A 14,062-nucleotide genomic window follows, 5' to 3' on the forward strand; every position below is an offset into this window, starting at 1 on the left:
AACATACAACGTGCAAAAATGTACCTGATGGTGCCTTTCAGATTAGATTAGATTAGATTAGATTCAACTTTATTGTCATTACACATGTACAATTACAAGGCAACGAAATGCAGTTTAGGTCTAATAAGAAGTCCAATAAGCAAGTGCAGGATATAAAGTGTGTATAAATGCAGGCTAGAGCAGTGGTACTATGGACATTATATACAGATGGCATTACTATAAACAGAAGTATGCTGATGGATATGTACAATAATGAATTGGACTGGGCAGAACAGTAGTACTTTTAAATACAGTTACGGTTTTAAATAGTCACACATGCCAACACATTTAGTTCAATACTTAAAAATATTTAAATTCAAAAACCCTAATTATAACTAACCTAGTATAGTACCTCTAAAATCCGAACTTCTCAGGAACTATGTAGAAAAGTTTTTAGATTTAAGACTGTCAACTTTGCTCAGTTTAATGGAGTTAGAGTCACATTGTACTGGAGTTTTTGATGTGATGCGTGTGTGTGTCATTTTCTGATATGAAAACCCATATCTGTTACTTCTGTACGAGCACACAGATATGGTGTGTTTAATGAGTTCTCTAAGATGTAGATGTCAGGGTGTGTTACGTGAACATTGTGTTCACTAACTTTAGAGCCAACATAAGTATTCTAATAATGCATCACATTCTCTTGGTTATTTGCGGGATTGTGAACATGATGTTCTCCCCCATCACGTACATTATAATTATAACACTGCATAATCAAGCTACAAAGAGCAGGAGACAACAGGGGATAACCCCCCACCCCCTCCCAAAAAAAACCCAGCAGTATGCCCTACGGAGACACTTCCTTCATGCAGCTGCTCACATCAACGCTTTAATGTACACCAAATGTATAAAATATGAGGGGCATCTTTGTGACACTGCAGTACTTGTCTGTATCTCTTTATCTACACCTTCTACTTACAAACTGCTACAACCTTAATGAAGAAACATCAGTGATAAATAATGGCTTTTACCTGCTTTCATGTCATTTATCAAGTATAAAAAAAGAATGAGTATCCCTGATATTTTGCTCATTCAGTGCACAGACTGGGTGTTTTAATGAGGATGAACAGTTCCTGCATCTGTAGATGAGGTCAATCTAATTTCACTCCCAAACAATCTCCTATTGTGAGTAAATTATTGCCTTTCCTCTGGAGGATCCATCACGATGAAGTAGCAAGTAAAATTTCCATCTACCGTTGAAATGAGATTATATTTTTTTATGGTCAGAAATAGAGTAATACCGACCAATGGTGTATTTTATAGTGTCAAAAACAGGAAAAAAACCACATGAATTAATTCAATTTGTCCCTTAGTAGCGTCTTAAAGGTGTTTAAATGTCCAAAAACCTTTTGAAGCAAGATTGGACTCACTGAGACAAGAGAAAGTGGCCACAAAAACTGCAGTCAAAAGAGATTTCTCCATCGTGGGATAGTGACTAGCGACACTGTCCAACCTATTTTACAGAAGCCCACATTAGATCTAACACCCAGTGAGGTCATATCTTATATCAGTGCTTGGTGTGTCGGTGCACGTCCTGATTTTAGGGGAACACAATGGTTACGTTGTTCCAAAGAGGATTATAAAACAATTCCTATTTCCAAGCCAGGAAACCCAATTGCATCATGGTGCCACAAAAATGCTGGCTCATGCACTTCATAAGATAAGTTATTCCTTGAGTTTTGTGGGAGAACGAAATGGTTTTAGTGTGATGTTGAAAGCTGAGAGACAAAATGTGTTATTTCATTAAAGGGTACAAAAGTAGACTATTGAATCACTGCTTTTGTTCCTTCATTTTTTGTGCAAGGTTGAAATGACTGTCAAAAGAAATAACTTAGTCCATATGTGTTCATTTTCCTTATTAGAATTAAAATTATAATCTTTAGCTTTTAGTCCTTGAGACTATTTCACATGGTCATTCTCACAATACATTGTACAGAGAGTGAATCTTTACACAAATCGTAAAAGACCTCAGGGTGCTGTAGCTAATTTGTCAGTATGTGGTGAGCATCAAGGACGCCACACGGGAGTCAGCTGTTAAAAAAAGACCTGGAATCCAAATGACAACAAAAAGCGCTAATGGACAGGATAATGACAGGGGGAGAGTGAGTGTTGCCTTGAGAAGCACAGCGGAGATGGCTTGCAGAAAGCTGTTGCCATGGCTGACAGTAAGAAAAAGCCCTGTTGGCTTGAGATTGCACTTGCCATGGGGACAAAGTGCAGAGAGAGAGAAAATAGTGCTTGTGTTCACCTGGTTTGAATGGTGACAAAGATCCACGTGAGCTGCAGAGAAGACCATGTGCTGAGACCACGTCAAGACCCAAAGCAGAGCAAATCTCATCCTCCACAAGACCAAAGTAATGCGATGAATGGTATGTCTTTCCAAACATAAAAATAAAAATAAAGGCATTTCTTAAGGATGAACAGAGATGGAGATCAATCTGGAGAGTTTTACACTAAATGATTAAGTTTTAATAAATACATGCTTATAGGTTTGAGGACCATTACATAGGTGTAACAACTAAAATTGCTTGAAGGGCTGAGGAGGACATTCAAAAAGATGGACCAGGTGGAGAAAAAGGCAACTTTGAACAAGACTAGTCTACAGCCACATTGGCGGCTCTGTGAGGCTTTACTTGGGCACAGCTGTACTTGAAATGTAACATTAAATGCTAACATCAGCATGCTAACATGCTCACAATGACATTGCTAACATGCTAATTATTAGGTGTAATGTTCACCAGCTAAGTTCAGCATGTTAGGATGCTAACATTAGCTAAATAGCACTAAACAAAGTACAGCTGAGGCTGATGGGAATATCATCAGTTTTACAGGTATTTGGACAAAAACCGAAGTATTGGAAATATATATATATAAAATTATAATTATATATAATTCACTGTGAGGGGGACATGAATGTGTGTACCAAATTTCACAACAGTCCATTCAACAGTCTTGTCCCTATTGAAATGTCTCTGAGTGAGTCTTACCTTTTGTTTTATTTGGGAACTAAACGGTGGGGCACTATGAACACATCAGTCTGGGACATGAAAGCTTGGCCTGGCGTTGTCTCACAGCTCGGTACACTGATTCTAAAACAGGAACAGACAGTCAGATTTCTTTTCACTCAGATCTGACCTGCAGCAGTAACATGCACTGACCCAGATAAGCCCACATCACATTGTTCATTAAACAGCTCAGTGCCAAGGCCGTTGGTCATTAGTCCAGTGCAGAAAATTCAAAATTGCCATTGCCAAAGTCCATTGACTGTATGACATTTTTGCAGTGGTGGAAGAAGTATTCAGATAATTTACTTAAGACAACGTAAAAATACTACAAGGAAAAGTCCTGTGCAAAGAAAATCACACAAGTAAATGAGAAATGAGAAAAGGAGAATCTAAGACAAGACATAAATAGTGCAAAAGTTAAAATATAGGGGGGAATATAATATATATAAAATAGAATATAATAAAATTAAATATAATATGAAATATAATACTGAGGTTGTGCAGCAATGTAGTAAATGTATGTTCTTGGTGAGAACCAGTAATGTACAGGTAGGAAGAGAATGTACACAGGTATGCACATAAATATATATACTGTGATGGGTTACACATATATACTGCATATACAGTATATACGCCTACATACACACATATATATACACACAGAGATGTAAACAGGTTAACATAATTAGTATACAGGTAAGGTGTAACGGTGCAGTGCAAGTAAAGTGTCGAGAGCAGTCTGCGGGATGAAGCTGTTCCTGAGCCTGGTGGTGCAGGACTGGATGCTGCGGTACCGTCGGCAGCAGGCAGATCAGTTTGTGGCTGGAGTTCTTAATGATCTGTTGGCCATCTTCCCACACAGCTGGGTGTAGAGGTCCTCCATGGATGGCAGCTTCATCCTGCTGATGTGCTCTGCAGTTTTCACCACCCTCTGTAGAGCCTTACAGTTGAGGACAGTGCATCGACCAGGCGGTGATGCAGCCAGTCAGAATACTCTCACTGGTGCGCCTGTAGAAGTTGCAGTGTATCCTGGAGTCCATGTTGAGCCTCTGCAGCCTGCGGAGGAAGAAGAGCCGTTGTCTTACTGATTTTATGATGGTGTTGGTGTGGTGAGTCCAGGTCAGGTCCTCGCTGATGTGAACATAGAGGAACCTGAAGCTGCTGACTCTACACCATAGTCCCACCGGTGTAGAGGGGGCGTGTTCTTCTCTCTGTTGCTTCCTGTAGGGCACAATCAGCTCCCTTATTTTACTGATGTTGAGATGGAGGTTGTTATCCTGGCACCAAGATGTCAGGGCTCTGACCTCCTCTCATGCCGTGTCGTGAGTACAGGAGAGGGTTGAGCATGCAGCCCTGAGGGGCGCCGGTGTTGAGAGTCAAGGTGGAGGATGTGGTGCTGCCTATCCACACAGTCTGGGGAAGTTCAGGATCCAATCACAGACAGCGGCATTGAGCCCAAGGTCTCTGTGCTTGGTGATGAGCATGGAGGGCACAATGGTGTTAAATGCTGAACTATAGTCAGTGAACAGCATTCTCACATATGTGTTCCTCTGGTCCAGGTGCGAAGGGCTATGGCAACGGCATCATTCGTTGATCTATTTGGTCTGTATGCAAATTTAAGTGGGACCTACTGATGATTTTGGTATTTTAATCTATAACAATGCATCATATTTTAAAAGTTGATGTTTTGAAAAAGTTGATGTTTTGTTTATGAAATTTTTATTAGAAAAATAAAGGTGAAAATTGAAATACTGAAGTAAAATGCAAGTAGCTCAAACTAAAGTACAGTACTTGATTGAAGTTACAATCCAATGCTGACAACATCTCCAGACAACTCAAAAATGTGAACAAAGTCGCATTTCTTCTTACTGTTTAGATGGGGTACTAAGGTATAATTACAGAGATGTTCATAATCTAGATTATGTCAAGATGATGTATTTTAAATCACACAGGTGTTGCTGTGAGACTGTACTGAGGAAAAGAGGTGCTTTGAGCTAAATGATAATGTCAGCATGCTAACATGCTGATGTTTAGCAGGTACAATACTTCACGTTCACCATCGTAGTTTAGCGTGTTAGCATGCTAACATTAGCTAATTAGCAATGAACACAAAGTACAGGCTGATGGAAATATCATTAGTTTTGCAGGTATTTGGTCATAAACCAAAGTAATGAACACATTGAAATTTTGTTCTCATTGTCTCTTTTCTTGTGAATTACTAGATAGTTTTACTTCTAAGCTTTTATAAATCGTCAAAATAACACCGGCTAAATCCCTCTTTTGTTGATCTGATCATAACCCACAGAAATATGCAAACCCTGACAATGGTCTACAGGTAGTCTTTTTTTATTTTATTTTAGAGTCACAAGCCAAAAAGTTTGGGAACCATTGGTGTAAGGCATCCACATATTTACAGGATAAGGTAGCTAGATATCTGAAACTGATCACGTAACACTTGGGGAATTACAGGCTCCATTCATTAATCTCAGTAGACCTGCCTTATTCAGATTTGATTAACTCATTCTCAGATGCAGGCAAGATATAATTACTGCAAACATCCTTGCTGTAATACATATTAAGCAGAAAACATTAGTTTAATTCTTGTTTTTTACCAAGACTGCTGCATTTGGTTTCATAGACACCAGGACGGAAAAAGCAATGCTCTAAAAACTCAATTTTGCCATTTCCCTGACCTTCAAGTTCACGGTCATCCATTTGTTCAGAGTAATCTCTCATGTTTACCCACAAACAACAGCTGAATATCTTCTTCTCCGCCACTGTCTTTCAACACAAACTGTGAAGCCTCCAGCCCTCATATTTTCCCATTTTTGGTGAATAATGATGCACTTAAAGCGGTGCACCAAGAGAGAAATCAAAACTCAACTTGACAGCCGCTCACTATCTATTGTGTTTAATTTCACATCCATTATGATAATGTGCAAAATCCTCCAAGGTAACCAGTTAACGTCAAAATCATCACTTGCTTCTCACTGTTTCACATCAGCCTCAAACAATGAATTTAAATGAGCCTCAAACAAAAGCTTACTCTGAAGAAATATAAACGCTGTTCTTTTGGGGATGTTTCAAGTAGCTCACAGTGTCTTCCATTGTGTAGATAATGGAAATGTACAGCAGATGGCAAAGGAAAATCATCTTCTGATGTGCTGTGGAGACGCTTGAGAGCAAAAGTTACTTGCTGGTGAGACCATTACTTGGTTCACATCTAATCTGAGGAGAAACGTGCCAACTTAGATCGAACATGATTAAAAAGGCCACATGACCTCATTTAGAGGAAGTTTGCAAAGATGTCCTCATGTAGCCTTAGCGTTAGAGGAGCTACTGATGGTCAGTGGAGTCCTGCAAGACCTTGGTTGAACCAATTCCAGAAACAGCCAAGCCTGAGTGTGGTTTAACACACTCTGCAGACACAACATTCAAGCTTGGCTCCAGCTATGCAACCTCTCTTATTTTCCTAAGTGGCAGTGTCTTATTTAGTGCCGCAGCTCTCATATAGCATTGTCTGTGAGAGCTGAGTCTTTTTTTTTTGTCCTCTAAATCATTGTTGTTCAAAACTGTAGTGAAGACCATCTGAGGCAACTTTCAAGCTCAGGTTCAGTCCAGTTCATGTCCAGACTGGGGCCATTATTTATCACACTTCCAAAAATGACACTGTACAGTACAAATTATGATGATTTAAGAGAGCCACTGGTCATGAAATGGCTCGACATTCTATAATCTGGTGTATTCTCTTGTGAAGATGAGCAAACATTGGAACGGCTATTTAATTTTGATGGTTTACGTTTGCTAACTTTGTCTGAAAAGCCTGGAAAAGAAGGCAGAATAGATTGTCTAATTAGTGTTTATCCAGATTTTTCCAGTGCTACATAGTATATGCTATATCAGTTATTTATGAATTTTCTTGTACTCAATGATGGTCTGAAGATTGGACTATGAAAGATGCTTGAGCTGTTTTTCTATTTTTGGACATAAGCTGCACTCTGTTACAATTCTTTGCTGAAAGTAAAGAAAAAGACACATTTGTTATAGTGAAGTGTAGAATCTTTACAGAGCAGTTCTCATGTGATCACATTATTATTCACATGTATGAGCATAGCAGGAAAACACAATCAGAGATAAGGATTTACCCTACAACTGCCCCATTGTTCATTCGTTAACAAACAATCCTTACATTATCTCAGTGATAATGTATGTTATTCTGCAAATGCCTATATGATTTTAATTTGTTTGAAAAGTACATATTATTCATGTGAAATCTGTAATATCTCCTGTAGCAAAAACCAAACTAAAGCAGGAAAGAAATTCTGCTGCTGATAGACAAGGTACATCAAAGAAAACATGTCATAAAGGGAATTTAGTACCTCAATGACAACCACAATGACAAGCGCAGATAATGGAAACAAAGCAAAAACTAATGTTTCTTTGTCTGAGTTTGTTGTAAATGATCTGGTGTCACACTACACAAAGTTTCTAAACTAAAATAATATGCCTTGTTATGGAGACATGCTCAAAAGTAGAATAGTATCGAAGAATGGAAACAGGAAAATATATAAAGAGTGTGATGTGTGTTTATGTGCCATCTGAAAGCATAATTTCACTGCCATCTACACCACAACAACAGCAAAATCCCACCATGTTGCCTGAAAAATAAATTAACTCCTCTCGTTTTCTGCCATTGTCCACCAGCAGCTGGCCTCAGTCAGAATAATGCTTTCCCTAAAAGAGCTTTTGGATGATAACCATCAGATTCACTGAACACTTCAGATGAAAGCAGCTTGTAGTTGTAGCAGCCATTTTCTGAAGACATTGGTGAGCGTCAACACTGTTTTGAGAGATTTTTAGGATAGTGATTACTTACAAAGAACGCTGGGTGTTTAAATTATTATAATTAAATTATAGGTGGAACAGTTTGTGTATTCACACTAGTAAAAGTGACACAATTAAGTATAGGCCTACTTACAAAATTCAGTATTCATACTAAAAACACTTTATTATTAGTGTGCTGTTGTTGCACACTATTTTGCCAATGCATAAAGGAACTGGAGGTGTGGAAGTGGTACTCACAGCAAAACATTAAAATAAATCACAAATGGCAGTGAGAATGTTCCAGAGAGATCTGAGAAAAGAAAAAGTACAGTAACATATTAAATACTTGGAAAACCATTTTGCTTATTTGTGAAGTTGAGTTGGTAGAGGCATTAGACAGCACATGTATTGCATCACCTCCTGTTAGCATAAAACAGTAAAATGTTGATTTCTTGTATCTGCAGTATACTGTAAAGATTCGTATATAGCATATACTGCATACAATTAGTATGTAGTATGGAATTTACAGCTGCAAATATTAGCCAATTAATCAACAGAAAATTAATTGGCAACTATTTTGATAATCGATTAATCGTTTGAGTTTGAGTTATTTCTCAAGCAGCAGAAGTTCCAGCTTCTCTGATATGAAAATGTGCTGCCTCTGCTTGTCTCAACATGATAGTAAAGTGAATATCTTTGAATTTTGCACTGACAAAACAAGGAAATTGCGATGGACATTTTTCACTGTTTTCTGATGTTTTGTAATCAAACAATTAATCGATTAATCGAGAAAATCATTGACAGATTAAAAGATCAAAATAATCATTCGAACCCGGATGTTTTCTTTTGTTTTTCTTGTGTGTGTTTTTTTTTCTGCTTGCTTATTTGTTTCTTTCCTTTAAGCACTTGTTTTTGTTGTGATATATAATTGTCAAAACAGGGGTGTAGTAGGGGTGTGAAGTATTTATAATTGTCTTCTGTAAATCCTCTGGCTGCCAATAATATTTTAAAAAAGATTAATAATTAATAATCGTTAGTTGCAGCCATAATGAAATTGGCACACAGCTATGATACACAGTATATATGATGTTTTTGTTCTTTAGAGATGTCAGTAAAACTCACAGGAAACTTACTTAAGTGCTAGATTAGACCACTAGTATATTTAAGACTTTCATTCGAGAGTGAGATATCCAGCATTTGAAAAAAAAAAAATAGTGTGACCTCCTCTGAACAGATCATTTTTGGATGGTTATTTATATGCTTTCAAACTGAAACACTTTGACTTCAGCGAGACACTTCAAACTTACTCAGTATAATTAGCTCCACTGCATTCCCTGTGTGATACCGCTTTCACCACAGAGGGTGCAGCCGACCTGGCAGCTTGGTATGCACAAGTGTCACTGACTCCCGCCAACCACTGGGAGGGTTAAAGGTCGCCTGGCCATTTTCACAGATGTTGTTTTCCTTTTCTGTAAGCAACTGGATATCTACTGATCCCACTGAGAGTCCAGGATGTTGGGGTAAATGTGTTACACGTTACACGATCTTGCATGTAGAACACTGTTAAATTGTTGTGCCTCTTATTGCTTTTTTTAAGCAAGCAGGCATGAAACTGACTGAAATTATCTCTTGTGTCTCTAAAATAAATTACAATTTTCATCATCATCAATAGGTGGCACTCATGATCCATGACAGTTTTGCAAGGTCATCTTTTTACAGGAATAAATCATTGCTGCAAACTGCGAGTCAGATACAAATCATTTTTTTTAATTCACAAGTTTTCACATTTTTTGCCATGTTTCATTTAAAAATGTGTTTTTAAAATGTTGCAATGGTATCTGGTAATTCCCAAATAATGAAACATAACTTTAATCAAACATAGAAGTTATGTTGCTCAGCTTTTTCATGGATGTTATTCTGAATAATCCTGCTGACTGAAACAACCTTTTCTGCCATAAAAAACACTGTCCATCTCTGTCCTTCATTCTCATTCTTGGCTGCTGAAACTCTTATTCAGGCATTTATCACTTCCAGATTTGATTAATGCAACAGCACCCTCTAAGGCACATCCTCCAAACTCCTGCAGTACTTCCAAAAACCTTCTCTCTCTCTCTCTCTCTCTCTCTCTCTCTCTCTTCTTCTTCTTCTTCTTCTTCTCCTCCTCCTCCTCCTCCTCCCCCCCTCCAAAATGCCTGTTGGCTTTGCATGCAGCAAAGGATACAATCCACTTCTCTCTACTTAAAGAGCTGTTCATTACATGGCTCCTTCCCATCTCTGTGGCCTTTTTAACTTTTACACTTTACTCTAGAGCTGATGCCAAATGTCCTGAACCTCACTGCAAGGACAGAAAACCTACAAGTCCCTCATTATCCACCTTCAGTCAAACTATTAAGGGAAGCAGAAAATCAGGCATAGTAAAAACCATCAGTTAAACTTATAATGACTTTATCCTTTTTTACTGGGATTTATATGCATAGTGCAGTGGTAGGAAAGAGGTTTGACTTTTTGATCTGCTGTTTGTCATTAATATGTATTAATATGTCTACAATATGGAAAAAAATTAATTTCTAACCAAGACAAGGCAAGTGGGATCTATCTATCTATCACATACAAACACATTGAGGTGTTTTAGAGAGTTTAGAGTGTCCCACTGAATCAAAGTAACTAAACATGTCAGGGCGCATGGTCAGACAGACCCAGAGAGTTCAAACCAGCCAGCTGATGTCATTAAACAGACTGAGTTTCTCTCACCACCCCCAACTCTGACTGACTTCCAGCGTCCCTGCTATTAACAGTCACCTTTTTTAGGGAAGCTAAACACTAATGTCAGCATGCTAATATGTTATTACAGTTCATCCTGAGGGGAATACGAATGTGTGTAGCAAATTTCATGGCAATCCATCCAATAGTTGTACATAATACATTTCAGTCAAAACTGCAAATGTGAACCTCATGGTGGCGCTAGAGGAAAAGTCAGAGGATCGTCAAAGTCGACAGGCTTAATCCTCTGGTGACCATGAATGTCGGCACAAAATTTCATGGAAATCCATTAAATAGTTGTTGAGATATTTCAGTCTGGACCAAAGTGGTGGACCAACAGCCAAACAGAAATTAGCAGAGAAATGTAATGTGTTTTTTTAAAGTGCCCTACATCAGAATGCCAATAAACAATCTGTTTATGTCCAGTAGAAATTATACATTTTTTATACATTCAAATATCAGAGACATCAGCATCACACAATGACATGAGAGTTAAGGGTCTTGTTGGACATCAGAGCAGTCAAAATCAGTTTACCTCCAAACTCTTCCAGCCGTAGCAGCACATAATGGACAGTCGGGCCTCTTGGAGCCAGCTAGCCCATTAGCCTGGGCTAATGCATCCAGGATTCTCCGCCATGCACTGCCCATCACTCCAGACTGGATCTGGTTTCACACAGAAGCCGCCACATCTCTTTGTGCTCGGGGCAACTCTCGCTCCAAAACAAAGACCCCTGAGAAACAGTTGCTGAGAAAATGTTCCTTTTCTCTCTCATAATAAGTTTGTGTATTTAGTAGCTGAGGTTACAAGATCAAGGAGAGGATATAGGCTATCTGGCACAATAATAAACATTTTTGAGGTTTTACAGACAGATATATGGACTGGTTACAAGTTTAGGGAATACTCTGGAATTAATGATTTCAACAGATTACAAAATGCAGAACTTGTATATTGTACATGTACAGTAACACAGATCAAATTCCTGTTTCTCCTCAAAATGTAAAGTGGATATTGGCTCAATCAGAAGGTGAAATTGTTTTCGACCATGCCTGTGATCTTGGGTTTCACAGCTCTGCCTTGCTAAATGGGCCGGGTGCATTAGGGGGCCAGAGAGGAGCTGCGCTGCAGAGTGCTCTTAAAAGGCAAGCGAAGAAAAACAACTCAAGACAGCCTCCCTGTGTTTTTCAGCCCCATTGCCCCGCTGTAGAGGGACAGCGACATGTACCAACCATGTATGGAAGCGCTGCGTGTCGGGTTGCAGCTGTCAAATCAAAACAATCATCCTGATGGAGAGAGGGCAGAATGTACATGGAGGGTATGGTGACTGACATGAGGGCCCTCATGTGATGGAGGGTGAACGTTTTCCATTTCCTCTGCTTTGTTACAACTGGACTGAGTTTACAAAAAAAAGTACCAGACAAGTAGTGTTTGCCACATAGCAAACAAAAAGTGAGTTCAGGAGTCGTTTTTTGTGATTAGTAAGTAACTTTTCATTTTCTGAATCATTGTCATTAGGAAAACAGTTCTCATCTGGTATCCCAGGAAGGAACAAACTAGAAAAAATAAGGAATTATATACTTTTGACATTGTTCTGCATTCAACAAAAACATCAGTCTTACTGGGTAAATTCTCAAAAATATATAGTGGTCCTAACTTACAGAACTCTTTCTCATTTGGTTAAAACTGCATCTTCCTTAAAAGATAAGGCTGGTGTTATTCTATATTTTTCTTACTGTCATCAGACCAAAACCAACTATGTGTTACTAGTCCGTCCCTGTCTGTGGTACTCATTCCCAAAAACCATTGGTTCCTAATGAAGATGTAGATCTTTAAAAAAAAAAGGGGGGGGTCTCAATGGGACAACAATGGAGCTCTATAGCACAGAGGAATAAACTATATCAGGCTTTGTTAGTAGGATCAATTCATTGTTGGTTTGACTCTGCACATGGGATTTGTTGACAATAAAAAACATGTAGAACAGCACCAGACTTATCCATTAAAGTCAAACTGAACATGTTAAAGAATACTTTAAATTCTATTTTATCATTTTGTTTTTATGTCATAAGCTACATACAGCATATCTTTGACATTACATACTGTTCCATGCTTTTTGGATAGTTTGAAATGAACATAGAGGTCATGAATAAGGCCTTTTTGGGCCTTTTTCAACTCTCACTGCACAATACTTTAAGTTCATGGATGCAATACTAAATCCTTAATTCAACACCCACTACTTACCTTGGGATATAATGATTTAGTAAGAGTTTTAATTCATCTTGTTTCATTGTAGCTCTCAGTTTGAGATAAATAACAGAAACAGAAATCAGAAAAAAAGAAACATATTTCTTTGTTTTAATTGTTCAATCAGAAACAGAATTAGGTTTACTGCCAAGTAGATTTTCACATAAAAAGAATTTACCTTGGTGTTGTGGTGCATAACAGTCAAAATAAACAAAGTAAGAAAAAAGAAAACATTTACTGTAACAGTAGAAATTTACAATTAAAATATGTAAAATGAAGAGCTGTACAGTGTTTAAAATGAAGGGGAGGGAATGTGCAAAATATTGACTAAAGAATGTAGAAATGTTCACAGTATAAAGATAAAAAGAATATGTGCAATGAGCGAAAATTAAAACCTAGAGATTTGCAAAAATGTGCATTAATGTAATGCGTCAAATTGGATGAGGAGACTTGGGGACTACTTGACTGTGTGTTGAAGTTGTGGTCATGTTCGCTCTGTCACATTCATTTTATCCATGTATATCTCCTACAGGATTAGGAGGAATTGGTTTGGTACCCAGGTTGCTTCCTTTTTTCTTTGTTGTGTTTATTATGCATGTAAATTCCACAAAGCTTTGTAATCCTAAACACTAATAAAATAACTCAAAACTTAAAACAAAAATCCCGGGCTGTTCCTGACTGAAACAATGATATATCCTGCAGACAATTTATTCCTTTATATTTCAGTTTGTGCCTCCCTCTCACTCAGAAACACACATTTTCTCTCACTTCCATTAGAAGAAGGGTGACTCATCACGCTGAAGCAAATATGCCAATAGTGCGCGCTACCAGCAGGGTGTGTAAATTCCACACCTGTCCCATCATCCTCTCTCGCTCCCTCCCTCTCCCCTCCCCTCCCCTTTGCGCCTTCTCTCTTTTCACACATGCTCTCCCCCTCGCTCACCCACACCTCTCACTGAACAGCTTGAGGAGCAGAAAGCACCGCTGTCTTGCTAAGAACATGCAACAGAAACCAGAGAAACCAGCAGAGAGTGATCGGGTTTGACAGCACTGAAGGCCTCTCTATGTCTTGTCATCCTGCTTTCTTCTTTACAAACAGGTAAGTTGAGACTCACAACCTTTGCAGGCACTTTTATGATTAGATGCATGAAGTCTGGTATCTAAGCTCTTTGGTCAACGGAAGAGGAATGGAAGA

At 38.4% G+C, this 14,062-nt stretch overlaps 1 long non-coding RNA gene across 1 annotated transcript; it reads right to left on the reverse strand.

The window, feature by feature from the left end:
• Positions 1-1,889: 1,889 nt before the first annotated feature.
• Positions 1,890-13,766, reverse strand: LOC122887339. The gene is made up of 3 exons (XR_006380514.1): positions 11,164-13,766; positions 3,027-3,128; positions 1,890-2,414 (listed from the first exon to the last, which is right to left on the reverse strand). It is a non-coding gene; the product is annotated as an uncharacterized LOC122887339 (long non-coding RNA).
• Between the last annotated feature and the right edge of the window lie 296 nt (positions 13,767-14,062).

Source organism: Siniperca chuatsi, linkage group LG13, assembly GCF_020085105.1.
Source record: "Siniperca chuatsi isolate FFG_IHB_CAS linkage group LG13, ASM2008510v1, whole genome shotgun sequence".
Taxonomy (NCBI): domain Eukaryota; kingdom Metazoa; phylum Chordata; class Actinopteri; order Centrarchiformes; family Sinipercidae; genus Siniperca; species Siniperca chuatsi.